Source organism: Portunus trituberculatus, chromosome 41, assembly GCF_017591435.1.
Source record: "Portunus trituberculatus isolate SZX2019 chromosome 41, ASM1759143v1, whole genome shotgun sequence".
Taxonomy (NCBI): Eukaryota; Metazoa; Arthropoda; class Malacostraca; order Decapoda; family Portunidae; genus Portunus; species Portunus trituberculatus.
This window is the reverse complement of record NC_059295.1, coordinates 10,319,166-10,338,263: the sequence shown is the minus strand read 5'-3', so window position 1 is coordinate 10,338,263 and position 19,098 is coordinate 10,319,166. Positions and strand designations below refer to the sequence as shown.

The 19,098-nt window shown below is 36.5% G+C and overlaps 1 long non-coding RNA gene across 3 annotated transcripts in view; it reads left to right on the top strand.

The window, feature by feature from the left end:
• The window catches only part of LOC123516478, a 33,133-nt gene that overhangs the window by 1,836 nt on the left and 12,199 nt on the right, over positions 1-19,098 (top strand). For 2 of the 3 annotated variants that reach the window (XR_006678199.1, XR_006678198.1), the window contains exons 2-3: positions 7,054-7,275; positions 9,337-9,424. This is a non-coding gene — a long non-coding RNA (uncharacterized LOC123516478). The remainder of the gene's footprint in view (positions 1-7,053; positions 7,276-9,336; positions 9,425-19,098) is intronic. The other variant, XR_006678197.1, reaches the window with a different exon arrangement.

The window sequence follows — 19,098 nt, the reverse complement described above, 5'->3', positions numbered from 1 at the left end:
GCATCCACCCATCCCCTCTATGTTGTAGTATGTCAGTCACTCTTGAATAAAAACATAATAAATTGGATATGCACGATCTTCCTTTTCTGAAACCAAACTGCCTTTCACTCAGAATGTTTTCACTTTCTAGATACTCACTCCACTTAGCTTTAATTACTTCTTCACATACCTTGCACAATATACTAGTCAACGATACTGGTCTGTAATTTAACGGTTCCATTCTACTACCATTCTTATATATAGGCACAATGTCAGCTCTTTTCCACTCTTTCGGGACTATTCCTGTTCATATGGAGGTTTCCACAATATCAAATATGGGGTTCAACAATTGATCCTTACATTCTTTCAGCAACCTCCCAGATATGCCATCAGGCCCCATTGATTTATTAATATCCAAGTTACTTATAATTTTCCTTATATCTTCTTTAGTAACCATGATGTCCTGCATTTGCTTTATTTCCGTAGGCCTTTCTCCTGTAAAATGCTCCTCCTTTGTAAACACTTTGCAAAAGTTGTCGTTCAATATTTCAGCTATATCTCTAGCATCCTCATATACTTCTTCCCCATTTTTTACTTCTTCTATTGCCTCCTTTTTATTTAGTTTTCCATTTATGAATTTGTAAAACATTTTAGGGTCACTATCACAGTTTTCCACCACTCTCTGTTCATATTCCTTTTGTGCTGTTCTCCTTACTTCAACATATCTATTCCTTGCTGTTTTGTAGACTTCTCTTGATAATACATCACTGTTTTTCTTAAGTTTCTTCCATGCCTTTTCTTTGTTCTTTTTTGCTTCTTCACAATTTCTATTAAACCACTGTTTATTATTTAAAGTCCTCTTTCTGTGATATGGCACAAACTTCTTCACAGCAGAGTTATATAAATCCATAAATTTATCATATTTCAATTGCATATCCACTTCCTGGTATACCACAGACCAGTCAATTTCATTAAAGAACTCTCTTATATGGTTATAATTTGCCCTAACATAATTTAATTTTTCCTCCCTGTGCTCCACACTCTTTTCCGTGCTTAATTCCGTATCCAGCTCAAAACTTAGGACATCATGGTCGCTTTTCCCCAAGGGACATTCATGTTCAATTTCCTCTTTTAGGGAGATGCCCCTGGTAAATACCAAATCCAACCTCACTGCAACATCCTGTCCCCTGCACCTTGTTGGTGATCTCACCCACTGTGTCATCAAGTTATTTGTTGCTACGTTTAACAATTCCTCTGCCCACTCACCACCATTCACCACTTCGTAGTCTTCCCACACTATTTCCTTACAATTAAAGTCCCCGACTATCATCACTCTATCCTTTCTGATGAGTTCCTGCTTCATTCTGTCTAGAGTATTTCTCATCACCATTTGATACTGTTCATAATTCCAAGCACTGGTTCTGGATGGTATGTATACTGTTATGATATTAATGTCCCTCTTACCATCTGTTATAAGCATACTTATCACTTCCTCATTTCCCTTACTAAAGTTCACCTCCTTCACTATCAGATCTTTTTAGTAAAAACCATTATACCACCACCACCTTTATTCTTTCTATCATTTCTCCATACTTTGTAGTGTTTTACATCATACCAATCTAGCTTTACTTCGGGCCTTAACTTTGTTTCTACCACACACATTATGTCCGATTCACTGTTTCTTAGGTAATCCATACATTCTAGCCTCTTAGACAGAAATCCATCTATATTCGTGTATGTCACTTGAATTCCATTCCTAATCTCTTTCTTCCATGTGTGTGTGTGTGTGTGTGTATTTACCTAGTTGTCCTTTACAGGAAAAGAGCTATATGCTTATACTGTCCTGTCTCCATGTCTATAATTGTCCAGCTTAGCCTTAAATTCATGAATACTTCTTGATCGAACCACAATTTCACCCAAATTGTTCCATATTTCTGTGCTTCTATTCAGGAAACTATTTCTTAATGTCTCTTCTACACATGGTCTTTTTCAGTTTCATGCTGTGTTCCCTAGGCTAGTATATCTTGAGTCCCACACTAGAAAGTCTTCTTTGTCAACTTGGTCCATCCCCATCCATGCCCTGTATATATCAGTTAGGTCTCTTTTATTATGTGGTGACCAAATGAGTGCTGCATATTCTAGTTTGGATTGAATCATATATTCTATTAACTTTACAGAATCTCTTCATCTCTGTAGGTAAATGCTCTTTTCATTATTCTTGCTAACTCATACATATCCCTAACTATATTGTTTATGTATTTCTCTGATGATAAATTAACAATTATTGTAATACACAAATTTTTTTATCTATTTATTATTTTTTTTTTTTTCTTAATTTCAACTCTTCCTATAGTGTAGGATTTTGTCTGTCCACATTTATTTTTCCATTAAACTGCTTTTCCTAATTCTTGCTCCACTCATTTATTTTACTCAGATCTTTCTGTAACATTTCATAATCCATATCATTTCCAGTAATTTCAGCAACTTTGCATCATTTGCCAACTTGTATAATTATCAATGCCATTTACTATATCATTAATACATACTATGAACATTACAAGGGCCAGGACTGTTCCCTGTGGAACTCCACTTATAACTCTACACCATTTTGATTCTTCATCCTTTATCATTATTTTCATTTCTCTGTTCTTTAAGAAGTTTGCTATCCAATATGTACTTTGCTCTGTAAACCTCTTATATTTTGAATTTTCCATTACAATTTCTGATAGGGGACTTTTATCAAAGTTATCCAAGTAGATACACTCAGCCATCTGTCCCTTTCCTGAATTATATTAATTGCTATACTGTAAAGTCAATAAGTTTGCAACACAAGTTCTTCTGCTCCTGAAACCAAATTGTTGTGTATGTGATTCTTCAAAATGTTCCATCCACCTGTCTTTAATAATTATTTTAGATATTTTTTTGCAACCATGCATGTTTGGGACTGATCTGTAGTTCAGTGGTTCTTCTTTATTATCTCCCTTGAAAATTGGTACTATATTGGCTCTTTTCCAAACAAGAGAAATTTTTCCTTCCTTAAAAGAACATAAGTACTATGGTATTATGTAATAAATGCCAGCTCTTCTCTACATTCTTTCAATATCCAGTTTGATACACCATCCAGTCCCTGAGCCTTACATCCAATTTTTTCATAATTTTCTTGATTTCTTGTGCGTCTACGTGAATCTCCCTTAGCATCTTATCTTTGTGCCATGTTCTTACTCCTGCAAATTTATTTTCTTTGGTGTATACCGAATGAAAGCACCTGTTCATTAATTCAGCAATCGTGCATCTTAGTATGTAACATTATCAAATTTTAATCTGTCTATTGTTTGCTTTTTGATTTTCCCATTCACATATCTGTAAAAGAGCTTTGGCTCTTTAATGCCTTTGTCAGCTGTATTTCTCATAATTCCTTTTTTCTTCTCTTAGGATTCAGACATGTATTTCTTACTGGCTTAAATTCTTCCCAATTCTTCTCTTCTTTTTCTTTATCCATTCCATGCATTTTTTTTTTCTCCTTTTGCTAATTTACATCTTGTATTATATCAATCTTTTCTTTTTTTTTATCTCACTGATTTTGATTTTAGGAATATATCTAATAATCCCGCCATTATAAATTTTCATATGTACAGTTGGTTCCACTCATCCTCTGCAACTTGGTAAAATCACCCTTTCTGTAATTATATATATCTTCCATTCTTGTGAAATTCAAGTGGTCACTTTACCTAATGGGCACTGATAATTTATTTTTTCAATGATGTCCATTTCTTTGGTGAACGATAGGTCCAGCCTTTGATGCCTCCTCATTCTCTCCAAATCTTTTATTTTCCCCAATCCGCTGGGTCATAGTATTAGTCATTATTAAGTTTAGGAATGTATAGCCCCATGACTCTTCTTGTGTGGTCCACTTTTCCCAATATACATCTTTTCAGTTAAAGTTACCCATTAGTGTTATATTCATACTCTCGGCTATTATTTTCTCTATACAGTTACCAGTACTGAAGTTTCAACATTACTTTGTTACCTTTATTAATTTTTTTTGGTGGTACATATGCTACTGCAAAATCTCCCTTTCTTTTTGCCTTAATTCTCATTACTTCTGCCTTACCTTCTCCCATCTCTACATTTTCCACTTTTATAGTATTCTTCATGTTCTTACTATTCCTAGATCTTATTCACATAATGATTTCCATCAGCAAATTTTTTTTTTCTGCAGCCTCATTAACTTCTGCAAAACCCATGAAGTCTGGTTGCTTTATTTTAATTTAATTATTTACTTCTTGCAACATTAATATTATTCCATTTATGTTTATGTATGTTACTGACCATTTAATATTTCTACTTGCATACATTTCTTATTCCTCTTATTCTTTTTCTTGTCAGACACTACTTCCTCATCCTTTCGTCTTTTATCTTCCACTAAAAGTTCTCTCTGTATATTTTCCTAGTCTGTGTATGATCAATGGGGATAAAGCTGTACAGACAAATAAAAAATATAAATAAAAAAGAAAGTTTTAAACTTACTAGCACCAGACAGACACCAAAAGTTACCTGAATTATTTGTGTAACTAATGTGTAATTGTCACATTTCAAAGTTTTGTGCAGTTTGAGATATCATGCAGTTTACACAAACTTTTTTGTACTGGCTCCCCGCATAGTAAGTCAACCCGTAATGTGTGGAAAGTGAACCCGTTATCGATTATCAGTTTATTTTCAACTGGTAAAGCTACTAGAAGGTTAAATAAAAGCATTTTGGAGAAAGATGCTTTTTATTTAAAGAATATATGTTCCAAAATTCAAGTCTGATGAGATAAAAAAATTAACTTAGAAATTTAGTTAGGATGCTGTACAACATAATTCCATATGGGTTCACCCTGACACCATTTAATTTTCCTTATGTAACTAACATTGGACAAAGTTCACTGACCATCACTGTTCTTCATTTGATGTTATGCATAAAGACCTTATTTCATTATCACACCAACTGCATCTGCATTTCCATTGGCCAAGAATTGAGGACTTGCCATAATCACATGCAGTAATTGGTCCCAGTACTTTTCTCTAGTGCTTGCCACCCTGTAGCATGGATATCTTGCCGTGTGTGGTCTGGGAGTGGAAATTTTAAAAATTCTTCTATTATATTCCAGTCTTATGAACTTATGTTTTGGACTTTCAGAATTTGTCAAGTACTCATGAAAGAGCTTGAATTGCCCTATCCAATGCGTGAAACAACTCAATTTCGACCCTGGTGTTGCTTACCTCACTATAATAGGAGGCGCCTCAATTATCCACTTACCTAAAGATACCATAATTGACCTAATAAACAATGACCATTTCTTTAGAGTATTTTCACTTGTATTCTGTGTTAAGTCAGCATCACCATATTTGCAGTATATATGTATATCCCTCCACCTTACAATGTCCTCATTAGTGCATTCAAGAAGTACATGAAATTTGTTCCCTATAACATTAATATTACACTTATTACATAATTGTTCTCCTCTGTTTACTCCTCTATATCTGCCAACATTTATTGGTAATCTATTATTACTAGTTCTGAATCTGGTAATCAAGACATGGCTGGTCTTTGTTAGTTTAACAAGATGTGCTTCCATACCATAAACAAACTTCAACAATTTGTAATTACCACCCAAGGTTTTTTTGGACAAGCTATGTTACCAAGTAGTGATCCACTGATCTTTCCTCTTTTAATCTCTTTTCAACTGGTTTTCTAAACCATATTGTGTTGGGTACATTTTGTAATAACCATGTCCCTGGCATACCACACTCATTGAATAGCTTCATAACAAAAGCAACCCAGGAAAAAGTGTATAACTGTAACCTGTACAAATGTAACAAATTGATACATTACATAGGATGATTTAGTTTGTTTACCTGAATGAGACCAATAGTAAAGCATTCTTATGGGTACATTCCAAGCTCCCCATATGCCTTATCATTGCTAGTGTTTCTATGAACAAACAACATCTGCTTTAAGAATTTTAAATGAATAACTTTAACTCCCTTACAATAGAATTTTGCCAAATCTCAGGCCTTTATGTCAATATTAGCTTCATGGTATAGAAAAGTTGTATCTGCATGTCACCTGGCATGTCAAACTTTATGCATTTACCTGTTAGTGAATACATTGCCCTTGTTGGTTGTTCTATCAACTCCAACTCTCCTTTATGGAATCTGCCATTGTAGTTTAATAATACACTAAGATAGTTGTAATCACCTACCATCTCTGTTTTTTTCACTGCCAAATTCAAATTTATATTTATATACATCTCATCCCCTACTGAATTACAATTTAGCTTTTAATTTCCATTCATTACAATCAGTGTCTAATGCAATCACAGCCTGTTTTACTTCTACCTCACCATCACGTGATAGAACTGTGTCATCTGCATGCCTTACAACAAGAAGTTTCAAATAAGAGTTTATCAAATCTTGACCAAAGTCTAGGAAATTACAATTACACTACAGTAATTGCCTTTAAATATTATCAACATAAAAGGCAAAGAGCAGTGGTGACAGATTTTCCCCTTGTCTTACTTTCATACAAAATTGTCAGATATCTCTTGGTTTAGCATTACACAAAGTTTGGTGTTGCTTTACATGTTTCTGATCACATGTAATATTTTTCCACTGTGTGTGTATGTGTATGGCGTGAAGTGGAGGAGTGGAGATGGGCCTGGCCTGTCATGGCTTGCTTCTGTTGTAACTGTTGTCTTTGTTGTTGCTGTTATTGTTGTTGCTATTGCATTATTTACAGTTTAGATAGGAGGGGGTGGAGGAGAAGTAGTAGAAATGGAGGAAGAGGCAGTGGCAGTGGTGGCGACAACAGTGTTGGTGGTGGTGGCAAAATGGTTTTCTATGTAAAATCTACTAGGCATCAGAACCAAACAATATTTAGTTTAATCCTCTCTTCAATGCTGTAATATACAACAATTAGCAGCATTATTAGTAATATAATATTATGGAGTTATATTTTCACCACTACATTTCATAACTGTACAAACTTACACTTTTTTTTTAGTAATATATTTACTTGTTTTCTTATCTTAGTCTTATTGTGTAGAGGGAAGCACAGGGAAGAGGAGGATGAGAAGTGAAGAGTTGCAAGAGGAAGAGGGTGAGAAGTGAAGAGTTGCAAGAGGAAGAGGGTGAGAAGTGAAGAGTTGGAAGAGGAGGACGAGCAGGAGTAGAGAGTCCCAACTAGAAGAGGAAGACTTGATGAATGAGTGTATGCAAGGAACATTTTTTCACTAGGACATTCAAATTATAAAGGTAACTATTATTTTCTTTAGTTTAGGGTACTATTCAAATTATCAAGGTAACTAAGAATGGCAGAATAAATTAGTAGAAGTGATGAAATAATAGTAATTCTTATCTTTTTCATCATTTCTACTTGAACAACGTTTTTATTTTTTACCTGATATAGTTTGAAAAAAAAATATTTGCTGTGTGATAATTACAAGTGAGTTCATGTGTATTGTTTTTAGTTATGTTATGTTATTTATTTAGTTAGTTACGTTATTTAGTTTGGTTATGCCTATTTTTTAACTTCTAAACCGACATAGTATGATAAGAGATTTGCTTTTTGGTAAGAATTTATTTCCTATGCAATTTTTACATGGTAGTTTATTTTATTTTAAAGGTGCATAAAGAGTCATCAGGAAGATGTAAGATGTAATGGGCCAATAGTCATATACAGGCAACCCCCGCTTAACGAAGGGGTTACGTTCCTAAAAAACATTTCGTTAAGCGAAACTTCGTTTAGCGAATCGATTATAACAAGTTTAACGCCTGATTTGAACTTCCATTAAGAGTAATCAAAGCGAGAGTGCATCATAGTACAGTAAAAGGTTTAATGAAAGTAAAAATTATGAAGTTAAACATTTAGGTAGTTTAATTTAAGTCATTATAATGTACACTAATGTATGTATGTATGTAACTTTATAATGTAGATGATCTTAACTTTATAATGTAGATGATCTTAACTTTATAAAGGGAGGGAGAGTGAAACGGGAAGTTACGGTCTCACCAGCCTTCTTAATAGAGTCTGCTGACTTGAAAATAGTAGACAGTAGATGGAGTCAAGATGGTGGCGAGCAATGTTATTAGTTTTCTGGCCTCTCTCGTGTCTGTGAATAATACCCAGCTTCACTTCGAGAGTAAGACACTTCCTAGTCTTCTTAGGAACCTTAGGCCACATTGCAGGGCATTTTGGTGGTAAGTTGAACTAGGGAAGATGAGCTACTGTTGATGCTGTTATATTTTGACTGTGTTCATCTTGATCCTTGATCTTGATGCGAGCAGATGGTGTGTTGTCCAGTAATCTTTATGAGGATTTCTCCTGAGGCAGGCCTTAGTTCCTGGTGTATTCAAAAGCCTGTCAGCTTGCATGATTTCATTGTGGATAAAACTTCGTTAAAGCGATTACGAGCAGATGGTAGTAAAATGAAACCTTAGTTGTAGCGAAATTTCATTGTGTGAACCTTCGTTAAACGGGGGTTGCCTGTATTTTCTTGTCATGGACACATGAATGAAAACGTTTGGGAGAATTACAGTTCTTTAATTAACTTTTGCTTGTACGTCACTTGGTGATTAACATAGTAGTAGTTCCGATACTGAGCATTGCAAATATCATAAATAATTAAGTGCTTGATGGGTAAGCAGAGAGTGTCTGCCTTCTCCCTGTTGGACTTCCTGGACTTCCTTAAAGATGCACCAAACAATGGCTCTTACCTTCTTTAACTGTGGAGGATGACTAATGTCAAAACTAGATCAAGAGTGTTAAATAATGGATTAAATGTATGGCTTGAAGGATGGAATGCCGAAGCTTGAAATAGATTGTAAAAAAATCAAGTAAATTTTTTATTTGGACAGTTAAACAACATATATTAATACAAAACACCCTTTTTAACATAGAAACTGATACACTCCATATTTAGGAAACTGCATAGTGTCAGTGCAGACAAGCTCATAGCAAAGAACTGAAACATGAGAGGTTAGTGTTTGGTTAACAAGCCAAGTGTAGTAAACCCAATTTATAAGTTTTAACAAAGCTTAGTTTGTTCAGACATTCAGACAAGTTGGAGGAGAAGTGAAGAGAGAAACACCTCCCTACACCTGTGTTTCTCTTCACCACCTCCTCAAAAGCTTAGTTTATTTGAAAAGAAATTAATATAAGGAAACTCAAAATTCAAGGTACAGAAATGAGATAATCTGTAATGCTTCATTGGACTGCATTCTACTCCTCATGGTGATAGAACATTTATATTTTCATCTTTCCTCCATCTCACAAGATTTCTTCTCTAAAAATAAGTCTAGTTCCATCCTCCACAGCTGCCAACACAGAGGAAGTAGCAGTAGTGGGAACAACACTGAGGGATTAGTTGTCAAGAACTGCCAGCTCTGACACTCGGGTCAACAGGTTTGGAACAGTTCTTTTAGACATGGTGGAATAAAAAACTTTTTCTATTAACTTCTCTCCTGTAACTGACAGTCTTCATCCTCCTTCTCATTGCTGTAATGTTTTATCTCTTGCTATCTTCTAACACTATTTTCATGCCAGCTGCTTTTATGATCTTTGCTAATTGTGTGCCTCCCCTCCTCCCGTGGCCTTGTGCACCCACAAGATTTTCTCACCATCCTTTTCTGTCTACCTCTTTAATGCAGAAGTTAACCAATACTCCCAATCATTCATCCCTGTCTTTGATAAACTCAGGAACTCCCTGTCTGCTTCTATATTTCCACATTCCTTTGACTTAAACTCAATTAAGAGAGAAGTTTTAAAACATTTATCATCTAGTTTTGGCTAACACTTTTGATCCTGTTCGAGGACTGGTACCTCAGTTGCACTTGGCTGGTTCCCCTCCTACATTTTATATATATATATATATATATATATATATATATATATATATATATATATATATATATATATATATATATATATATATATATATACAGTATATATGTGTGTATTTACCTACATGTAGTTGTATTTACCTACTTGTATTGTACACAGTTCGAGCGGGGCTCATAGTGTCCTGTCTCCATATCTCCATTTATCTAGTTTTTGTTTTTAAAGTTATGCACACTGTGCTGTAACAATTCCATTATCCAATGCATTCCATTTTTCCACCGTTCTGTGTGGAAAATGTATTTTCCAATATCCTTCACACAATGCCTTATCCTGATCTTCTTTTCATGTCCTCTTGTCCTTCCATCTTCTTCCGTCAACAGCACCAGGTTTTCTTTGTCTATTTTTTCAATATCATTTACTATCTTATACATTGTTATTAGGTCCCCCTGTTCTCTTCTATCTTGTAAGATTGGCAGTCCCATTTCCTTCAGTTGTTCTTCATATGTGAGGTCCTTTAATTCCGGCACCATCTTAGTAGCAATCTGCAATAACTCTTGAGTAGAAGCTTAACAAGTTTGATACACATGACCGCCCTGTCCTGAATCCAAATTGTCTATTCGATATGACTTGCTCCTCTTCTAGAAATTTAACCCATTTTTCTTTGATAATTATTTCACACGTCGGGCAGACGTCCACGCGTAGGTTCGAATCCCACCACGTACAGCCTTAAAACACTTTGCCATTTGTCGAGTGGTTTAAAGTTACCTACATATCACCATGATACCCAGGTTCTAGGTGGTTACACTCAAGAAGAGCTTGGGCGGTGATATGGGCCCTAATATGGGTACCACTATAAATAAAATTGCCTGCGCCACTAATGGGCGGAAGCTGAACAGCGCTTCCCATACACTCTTCAAGTGTGCTTACAGGCGCTATAGGCCTTACCGTAAAAAAAAAAAAAAACTTCCCTACGACACTTGTAAGTGACACTGGTCTGTAGTTTAGTGGTTCAGTTGCCTTTCCTCCTTTAAATATTAGTATTACGTTGGCTCTCTTCCACTCTAGTGAAACTTTCCCTTCATTTATTGAACTTTTAATTATTTTCCAAATTGGATTCAGTAATTGCTCTTTACATTCTTTTAACACCCAGCCTGATACACCATCCGGCCCCATTGCTTTTCTGACTTCCAACTTATCCAGTAATCTTCCAATATCCTGTTTGTGCACTGCAATCTCTCCTGTAATCCTTGGCAATCCAATGTCCTATTAGGTTCTGTGAAATCATCATCTGCAATGCATACCATTTTGAAGCTCTCATTCATTATTTCACACATTTCCTTCTCTGTTTGGTATGTCTTTCCTTCTTTAATGATTTTTTCAGTTGTTTCCTTATTCTTTGTTTTGCCATTTATAAACTTGTAGAAAAGTTTGGGTTCATCCTTGCTTTTATCCACTACATCCTTCTCAAACTTCCTCCTGCATTTGCACCTCTAATGTCACATGATCACTTTTCCCCATTGGATTAAGGTATTGTATGATTGGAGGGGACTCTGGTTTGGAGGGGACTCTGGTTTCTTGTGAAAACTAGGTCAAGCAATGATGGTTCTTCTTCCCCCCTCTACCTTGTTGACTTCTCCACCCACTGGTCCATTGTATTAACCATAGTCAACTGTAACACTTTCTCACTCCGCTGCCCAGCATTATCCATTACATCCATCTCTCTTCAGTTTATTTTTTTACAGTTGAAGTCTCCAACTAAGAGTATTCTTCTATCTCTTCTTATCATGTTATCTAGGCACTGCATCACCTCTCTTTGCATATCTTTATGCTCTTCTGATCCCTATGTATTATTAGTCTTTGGTGGAACATACGTAACTATAATTTTTCTTTTCTTTAAATCTTCTGTTGTGATTGTTACTCCCATTACTTCCACCTTGTCCTCACCATATTGCACATCCTCTACACATATATTATCTCGAACCATTATTAGCACTCCTCCTCCCCTTTATCCTTTCTGTCCCTCCTCCAGGTATTATATCCGTCCTCTTTAAAGTTGACATGGATCTCTTTTTTCAGTTTTGTTTTCAACGATGCACATTACATCCGGCTTTTTCTCTTCCAAATAATCCCGAACCTCTAATATGCTTGATAACAACTCATTTATGTTAGTATAAGTCGCTCTTAATGTGTGTGTGTGTGTGTGTGTGTGTGTGTGTGTGTGTGTGTGTGTGTGTGTTTGTGTGTTTACCTAGTTGAATTGGACAGGGTTCGAGCAGGGTTCATAGTGTCCTGTCTCCATGTCTTCATTTATCTAATTTTTCCTTAAAGTTATGCACATTATGTGCTGTAACAACTTAATTATCTAATGCATTCCACTTTTCCACTGTTCTGTGTGGAAAATGTATTTTCCAATATCCTTCACACACTGCCTCATCCTGATCTTTTCATGTCCTCTTCTCTTTCCATCTTCTTCTGTCAACAGCACCAGGTCTTCTTTGTCTATCTTTTCAATGACATTGACTATCTTGTACATTGTTATTAGGTCCCAACATTCTCTTCTATCTTGTAAGGTTGGCAGTCCCATTTCCTTCAGTCGTTCTTCATATGTTAGGTCTTTTAATTCTGGCACCATCTTTGTAGCTATCTTCTGTATCCTTTCCAATTTTCTTGTATCCTTTCTAGAGCTTGGAGACCATACCACTGCTGCATATTCTAGCATTGGACCTATCATGCTTGTGGTGATTTTTTTCATCATATCTTTGTCCATGTATTGAAATGCCACTCTTATATTAGTCAACATTTTATATGATAATCCAAATATCTTGCTTATGTGTTTTTCAGGGCTCAGATTTTCCTGTATGATCACTCCAAGATCTTTTTCCTCTTTAGTCTTCATTATTTGATCTTCTCCCATCAAATAGTTCCATACCGGTCTTCTTTTACTGTTACTTAGTTCCATTATGTGACACTTCTAGGCATTAAACTCCAATTTCCACTTCCTGCTCCATTCATAGATCTTGTTTATATCTTCCTGCAATAGCAGACAGTCCTCTCTGGTTTTGATAACTCTTAGCAGCTTTACATCATCAGCATATGAATTTATATAACTGTTTACCCCAATGTGAATGTCATTTACATAAATCTGAAACTTAATGTGGGGCTAACACTGACCCTTGTGGCACTTCACTAGTTACTTTACCCCAAGATGAGTGTGTATCTCTGAATCACAGTTCTCATTTCCCTATCTTTCAAAATCTCTTGTAAATTCTAGCAAAGTTCCTCACAGAACTCCTATGTTCTCTAGTTTCCAAAGTAGTCTTCCAAGAGGGACATTATCGAAAACCTTTATGATATCCAGGTATACTGTGTCTACCCATTCATCTCTGTTTTCCAGTCCTGCAATAACTCTCGAGTAGAAGCTTAATAAGTTTGATACACATGTTTTCCAGTCCTGCAATAACTCTCGAGTAGAAGCTTAATAAGTTTGATACACATGACCTCCCTGTCCTGAACCCAGATTGTCTGTTCGATATGATTTGCTCCTCTTCTAGAAATTTAACCCATTTTTCTTTGATAATTATTTCACACAACTTCCCCAAGACACTTGTAAGTAACACTGGTCTGTAGTTTAGTGTGTGTGGATATGTATGTATGTACATTGTATATATGGAGCTTTTTTATACAGTAAGACGTCGAGATATGATCGCCCCAACATGATTTTTTTTTTATATATGACAAAAAATTTCATATAATTTTTGCATTGAAATACGAAAATATTTTTAAGATACGAATAGCCATCAGTAGGTGGCACAACGATCGCTCGGCTACCTGCGTCCACCCGAACATTTAGCCCGCGTTGGGTATCGTTGTTCATCCTTTGTGCATGTATGTGTCTGTGCTCCTCAGCAGTGTGTATTTTTTTCTTAAGTTTAGTGAACTCAAGACCCCCCGTGATCATGGGTCCCAAAAGTAAAAGTTTGGCGAGAAACACACAAAATAGCCTGTATTCACATACTGATTACACTTAGAAATTCAATAAACGAGTGAGTACAAATGGTGTTCTGCCCAAAAGCAACTCTTCTGCTTTTCAATGCAAAAAACCAGAAGTCTGTAGATGTCATGGTTACCAAAATATCACAGGTTAAATGAGGTGGGATTATCGATTTACGTGGCCTTGCGTCTGATCGTGTTCAGCGGCCTTGGCTAGAGTGATAGAAAACGGGCCCCTTACACTTAAAGTGGGAAGATGGAATTATGCCAAGACAGATTTTGGAAACCTAAAGAAATTCTTTCAAGAGACAAATTGGATGAAATTCAAGAGTGCTAAGGGAGCAAATGAAAAGTGGAAGGAATTTATAAAAATATACAAAGAAGGTGAGAAAAAATTTGTACCAATAAGACAACATAGAGAAGTTGGAAAGCAGGACTGGTTTAACGATAGATGTGAAAAGGCTAGAACAAGAAAAGAGGATGCATGGAAGAGGTGGAGAAGGAAAAGACGGATTAAGCAGTGGAAAGTTACAAAAGAGCAAGAAATGAATATGTGTTGATTAGAAGAGAAGAAAGAAAGAAACAAGAAAAGGATATAATTGATAAATGTAAAGACCAACCAAGGCTTTTTACAGACATGTGAACAACAACATCAAAAATAGAGAAAGTATTGAAAGTTTAGAAGTAAATGGAGTATGCAGTGAAGATCCCAGGAAATGGCAGAGGCTATGAATGGATGCTTTCGGAAGGTATTCACAAAGGAGACTGCTTTTGACAAACCACTGGTAATGGAACAGAAAGGGATTATGAAGGAGTTTCAAGTAACTGTGGAGGAGATCAAGAACATGATGGGGAGTTTAGAAGTGAGAAAAGCTGTGGGACCTGATGGGGTATCAGGATGGATTTTAAGAGAATGCAGGAGCAATTGGCAGAAAAAGTTTGTGAAGTAATTGATGCCTCATTAAGGGAAGGTGTAGTGCCCCAAGACTGAAAAGAGCTAACATTGTCCCAATCTATAAATCAGGTAACAAGAGAGACCCATTGAACTATAGACCAGTGTCACTTACAAGTGTGGTAGCTAAGATGTGTGAGAGGGTGGTGAAGAATAGATGGACAGACTTCTTGGAGAAAATGACATACTTTGTGAGTGTCAATTTGGTTTTAGAAAAGGGCGTTCATGCACGACAAACCTGATATGTTACTATTCGAGGGTGATAGATGTAATACAGGAAAGAGATGGTTGGGCTGATGGAATATATCTGGATTTAAAAAAGGCCTTTGATAAGGTACCACACCGGAGACTGATCTGGAAACTTGAAATGGTAGGAGGAGTGCATGGCAGTTTACTAAAATGGATGGAAGACTTTTGGTAGGAAGAGAAATGAGAACAATAATTAAGGACAGACCATCAGAATGGGGATTGGTGGAGAGTGGAGTTCCACAGGGATCAGTGTTGGCACCAGTAATGTTCGCGGTCTACATAAATGACATGGTGGATGGGGTGTCCAGTTATGTGAGCCTATTTGCAGACGATGCAAAATTGTTAAGAAAAGTGAGATGTGACAAAGATTGCGAACTACTCCAGGAAGACTTGGACAGAATATGGAAATGGAGCTGTACATGGCAAATGGAGTTCAACACGACAAAATGCAAGAAAATAGAGTTTGGCAAGAGTGAAAGAAGAATCAGGAGTATGTACAAGATAGGAAATGAAGACATAAAACCAGTCATGAAGAAAAGACCTTGGGGTGACAATTACCAATGACCTATCGCCAGAGAGACATATAAACAAAATAATTGGAGAAGTATTGAACTTATTGAGGAACATAAGAGTGGCGTCAGATATTTAGATGAAGAAATGATGAAGAAAATAATTACTGCAATGATAAGACCGAGGCTTGAATATGCAACAATACAGTGGGCTCCGAACTTAAAGAAACACATAAGGAAACTAGAGAAAGTACAGAGGGCTGCAACAAAATGGTGCCTGACTTAAGAGATTTGACTTATGAAGACAGACTGAAAAGAATGCAACTTCCACCCTGGAAAACAGAAGAGAAAGGGGAGACCTGATAGCAATATACAGAGTGATGATTGGCATGGAAAAATGGATAGGGAAGATCTGTGTATGTGGAATGAAAGAATGTCGAGAGGGCATGGGAAAAACTAAAATGGCCACTTATAGGAGAGATGTGAAAATATAGCTTCCTCATAGAAGGGTGGAAGCATGGAATAGTTTAGACGTGGAAGTGGTCAACGCAAGGAATATTCATGATTTTAAGAAAAGCTGGACATTAATAGATATGGAGACGGGACAACACGAGCATAGCTCTTTTCCGTATGTTACAATTAGGTAAATACAATTAGGTAAATACACACACACACACACACACACACACAGAGCGCTGTCACAAGCCAGAGGACTTCATTCGGCCGGGTGGAGATAATTGGGTGTCTCCTTTCACGTAATGTTCACCTAGCAGTGAGTAGGTACATGTAAATTGAGGAGTTGTGACCTTGTTGTCCCGGTGTGTGGTGTGTGCCTGGTCTCAGGCCTATCCGAAGATCGGAAATAATGAGCTCTCAGCTGTTCCGTGGATAACGTCTGGCTGTCTGTAGAGACTGCAGCAGATCAAACAGTGAAACACACACACACACACACACACACACACACACACACACACACACACACACACACACACACACACACACACACACACACACACACAATCATTGTAACATATGTGCCACCAAAAACAAATTCATGGACCAATCAAGAATATAAAGACATGATAGATGACACAATAAGGAGTCTAATGAGAATCATTAAAGAAAGGAGAAAAGTGATATTAGTAGGAGATTTCAACTGTAAAGAAGTGGACTGGGAAAATTATGAAAGTGGTATGGGGGAAGAAGCCTGGGGAGAAAGATTCTTGAACCTAATGATAGACAATATGATGGACCAGAGAGTAAAGGAATGCACAAGATTCTGAGGAAACGATGAGCCGACGAGATTGGACCTAGTTTTTACAAGGGGTATACAAATGAATGACGATATAAGATATAAGTGCCCATTGGGAAAAAGTGACCATGCAATATTAGAAATAGATATAGAAGAAGGAAAGGAAGATAGAGACGATTCATACAAAGGAGACCGATTAAATTACAGAAAGGCTGATATTGAGAATCTCACTATTTTAAAAACGTAGACTGGGAGGAGATGGAAAACTCAGAGACAATGCAAGACAAATATAACTTATTTTTGGAAATTTACAAAACAGGAGTCAGGGAATATGTCCCAAAATATAGACCAAAAGAAGAAGGAAAGAAAGATTGGTTTAATGCAAGGTGTGCTAGGGCAAAGGAGAAAAGAGATGGAGCATGGAAAAGGTGGAGGAGAAATAGGAATCCAACAAACAAGGAAAACTTCAAGGCAGCAAGAAATGAATATGTTAAGGTGAGGAAGAGGAAAAGAACTTGAAAAGATATTGTCAAAAATGTAAGGAGCAACCAAAATTGTTCTATAGATTCATAAATGGAAAAATTAGGCAAAAGAAACAATAGAAAGGTTAAAAGGAGAGAACGGGATGGTGGAAGACCCAAAAAGTATGGCAGAACTATTAAATAAAAATTCCAGGAGGTCTTTACTAAAGAATCCAAATTTGAGAGGCCACAGGGTAATAGAGAGACAATCTATATGAAAGAGATTAAAGTAACCAAGCTTGAAAAAAAAGAGTTAATGAAGGAACTGGATGAAGAGAAGGCAATGGGACCGGATGAAGTCTCAGGCAGAATACTGAAAGAATGTAGGAAGAACTAGCAAGTCCTATATACAACATCATAAAATGCTCAATAGAAAATGGAACAGTGCCAGTAGAATGGAAAAGAGCTGAGGTGGTTCCCATATAAAAGAGCGGAAGGAAAGAAGAACCTTTAAATTACAGACCGGTATCACTAACTAGTGTAATATGCAAGATGTGTGAAAGAATAATATAGAAACAATGGATCGAGTTCCTTGAAGACAACAAATTAATATCAAATAGCCAATTTGGTTTTAGAAAAGGACGGTCTTGTGTAACTAATTTATTGAGTTTCTATTCTAGAATAGTTGATAGAGTACAAGAGAGAGAGGATGGGTTGACTGCATCTATTTGATTTAAAAAGGCGTTTGACAAAGTGTCACACGCAAGATTACTGTGGAAGTTAGAGGAGAAGGGTGGCTTAAAAGGAAGCACATTGAGATGGATAGAAAATTATTTGAGGGGGAGAGAAATAAGGACGGTAGTTAAAGATATGAAGTCCAAGTGGAGAGCAGTAGAAAGCGGAGTGCCACAGGGTCAGTATTGGCACCAGTACTTTTCCTCATTTATATTAACGACATGCCAGAAGGAGTGAACAGCTACATAAATTTGTTTATGGATGATACGAAACTGTGCAGAGTTATAAAGCAAAAGGAGGATTGTGAAATACTGCAAGAACACCTAAATAAGATCTGGGAATGGAGTAAGAAGTGGAAATGGAATTCAATGTGAACAAAAGCCATGTCATGGAAATGGGAAAGAGTGAAAGACGACCTGTGGGAATCTATAAGATGGGAGATGGAGTAGAACTGGAGAAAGTCAAAAGGAAAAGGACTTAGGAGTGATGATGGAAGAAAACAATCAACCAGTAAGCCATATTGATAGAATTTTAGAGAAACATATAATTTGCTAAGGAATATTGGAGTAGCATTTCACTACATGGACAAAGAAATGATGAAGAAATTGATAAATACTATAATAAGACCCAGATTGGAATATGCAGGAGTAGTGTGGACCCCTCATAAAAAGAAACACATAAGAAAATTGGAGAGGCTACAAAAATGGCTACAAGAATGGTCCCAGAACTTGAAGGGATGACATATGAGGAGAGACTAAAGGCTATGGATCTACCAACCTTGGAACAAAGAAGGAGAGAGGAGACCTGATACAAGTCTATAAATTGATCAACGGAATGGACCAAGTGGATAATGAGAAACTGATCCTGAGAGAAGAATATGACACCAAGCACAAGATCGCATAGTAAAAAGCTGAGAAAGGGAAGATGTCTGAGAGATATAAAAATATAGTTTCCAGAGATGTATTGAGACGTGGAACAGTTTAGATGAAGAAGTAGTGTCTGCAACGAGTGTGCACACTTTTAAAGTAAGATTGGATAAGTGTAGATATGGAGACGGGCCACACGAGCATAAAGCCCAGGCCCTGTAAAAC